This window comes from Apium graveolens, unplaced genomic scaffold, assembly GCF_009905375.1.
Source record: "Apium graveolens cultivar Ventura unplaced genomic scaffold, ASM990537v1 ctg8838, whole genome shotgun sequence".
In the NCBI taxonomy this organism is placed as follows: domain Eukaryota; kingdom Viridiplantae; phylum Streptophyta; class Magnoliopsida; order Apiales; family Apiaceae; genus Apium; species Apium graveolens.
Window position 1 is genome coordinate 4,030 of NW_027421507.1, and position 2,617 is coordinate 6,646.

General features: G+C 40.6%; 1 non-coding gene across 1 annotated transcript; it reads left to right on the top strand.

The window, feature by feature from the left end:
- Positions 1–1,784: 1,784 nt before the first annotated feature.
- Positions 1,785–1,891, top strand: LOC141705372 (small nucleolar RNA R71). The gene has a single exon (XR_012568310.1). It is a non-coding gene; the product is annotated as a small nucleolar RNA R71 (small nucleolar RNA).
- The last annotated feature ends 726 nt before the right edge of the window (positions 1,892–2,617 follow it).

Below are 2,617 nucleotides of genomic sequence, written 5' to 3' on the forward strand. Positions count from 1 at the left end.
AATGCATTCAAATACTGTATTTGCTCTTCCCCTTCTTCATCTTCACTGTCAGAATCCCCCATTAAGGCTCTTTCTAAGGTGTCAGTCTTTAGCAAGTGATGAAGCTCCGAAGTCACTACGGAATCGACCAACTCTACTTTAAAGCACTCCTCTTCATCAGTAGGGAATTTCATTGCCTTGAAGACATTGGACGTGACATCCTGACCCTGAACTCTCATGGTTAGTTCACCATTTTGCACATCGATTAGAGTTCGGCCTGTAGCTAAGAACGGTCTTCCTAAGATAATGGGGATATTCTTATCCTCCTCAACGTCTAGAATGATGAAATCAGTAGGGAAGATTAGTTTATCCAGCTTAACCAATAAATCCTCCATTACTCCTCGCGGATAAGTGATGGAACGATCAGCTAATTGCAAAGACATGTTCATAGGTTTTGGATCAGGTAGTCCATGTTTCTTGAAAACGAACAAGGGCATTAGATTGATGCTAGCTCCCAAGTCACACAAACACTTGTCGAATGACAGATTGCCAATGGTGCAAGGTATCGTGAAGCTTCCTGGATCTTTAAGCTTAAGAGGTAGTTTCTGTTACAGCACAGCACTGCACTCTTCCATTAGAGCAACGGTTTCCACTCCTCAAGTTTTAGCTTCCGGGATAGAATATCCTTCATAAACTTAGCATAGATCGACATCTATTCTAGAGCTTCAGCAAAAGGTATGTTAATGTGTAACTTCTTGAAAACCTCCAAAAACTTAGCAAATTGCTTATCAAACTTCTGCTTTCGAAGTCTTCTACGATATGGAGGAGGTGGGTAGACCTATTATCCCCTGTATTAACCTCAGGAGATTGCTTTCAACAGCTTTCTTCTTCGGTTCCACCTCGGCATCCTTTTGCACAACTTTTTCAGCTACTATCTCATTTTCTGGAATTGGCAAAGGTGTTGATGCACCAGTATTCTAAACAGAATCTTCTGAGTCTTCATCTTCCTGAATTTGGGAGCTCGTGACCTTTCCATACCTCAATGTGATCGCCTTCAACTTCTCCTTGACTTCCCTCTTGCCTGGATTAGCTTCTGTATCACTAGGAAGAGTTCCTGGTTGACGGTTCAACAAAGAATTAACAATTTGCCCTATTTGATTCTCCAGAAACCGCTTGGCTTTTACACATAACCCTCAACTCCTCCAATTCAAATTTTTCATTAGTAGATTGACTGGCATTTCCATTCCATTATTGTTGAAGTTGGAGTTATTGTCTTCGTGCATACTGTTGTTGAAAACCAGGAGGGTTAAATTGCTTTGCTCCAAACTGCTGATAAGGCTGTTGTACCACATCCTGATTGTTGCTCCAGCTGAAGTTAGGATGGTTGCGGTTGTTAGGATGATAAGTGGCAGGAACTGGTTGTTGCGACCTCTGAAAGTTGCTCACAAACTGAGCCTACTCACTAGATATAACACACTGCCGTTTCATGCGCACCTGCACAAAGCTCACAAACACTTATGATCTGATTTACTCCATAATTATCCAAAGAATCCACTTTCATCGTTAATGCCTTTAGCTGAGCAGCTATAGCCATAGTTGTACCCACCTCCAGAACTCCTGCTACCTTGCCTTGAGGTAGTCTCTGAGTTGGGTTATGGTATTTATTAGAAACCATCAATTCAATTAGCTCATAAGCTTCATCATAGCTCTTAGCCCATAATGCTCCACCTGATGCTGCATCGAGCATGGGTCTCGAATGCGCTCCCAAACCATTATAAAAACAATTGATAATCATCTAGTCAGGCATGCCATGATGAGGACACTTTCTAAGCATCTCCTTGTAGCGCTCCCAAGCTTCACATAAAGATTCTCCCAATTATTGCGCAAATTCAGTAAGAGCGTTCCTAATTGCAGTTGTCTTCGCCACAGGGAAGAATTTTTAAGAAACTTCTGAGTAAGATCCTCCCAAGTAGTGATAGAACATGGTGGTAGAGAATACAACCATCACTTAACTTTATCCCGCAGTGAGAATGGGAAAAGCCTCAGCTTCACTGCATCTTCAAAAACATTGTTGAACTTGAAAGTGTCGCGGATCTCGATGAAATCTCTAATGTGCATGTTGGGATCTTTCGTTGGAAAATCCCCAAGCTGGACTAAATTTTGCACCATTTGAATCCTGTTAGACTTGATTTCAAAAGTATTAGCCGTAATGGCTGATCTGACAATGCTAGATTGAATGTCATTGATCTTTGGTTGAGAATAATCCATCAAGGCCTTCGGATTCACTGCTGGTTCTCCCATAATAATCGCTTCTTCTTCAACTTTCTCAACTTCTTCAAAAACTTCTTCAACTACTTCAACATTGATATCAAGCACATAAACTAAATTTAACATCGATATCCCCGACAGCGGTGCCAAAAACTTGTTCGCACTAAAACATACACGAAAATACACGCAAGCGCACGTGATCACAAGTAGTATAAGATATAAGTCAAGTTCATTCCCACATGGACTGGTTTATGTTAATTTCATATTATGCACTTATGCAACAATGTGTGATTATCGTTCAATGCTAAGACAAGTAACAATTTGAGTTTGATTAACTAAGAGATTAACTAAATAACATTAAGTAAGAGAA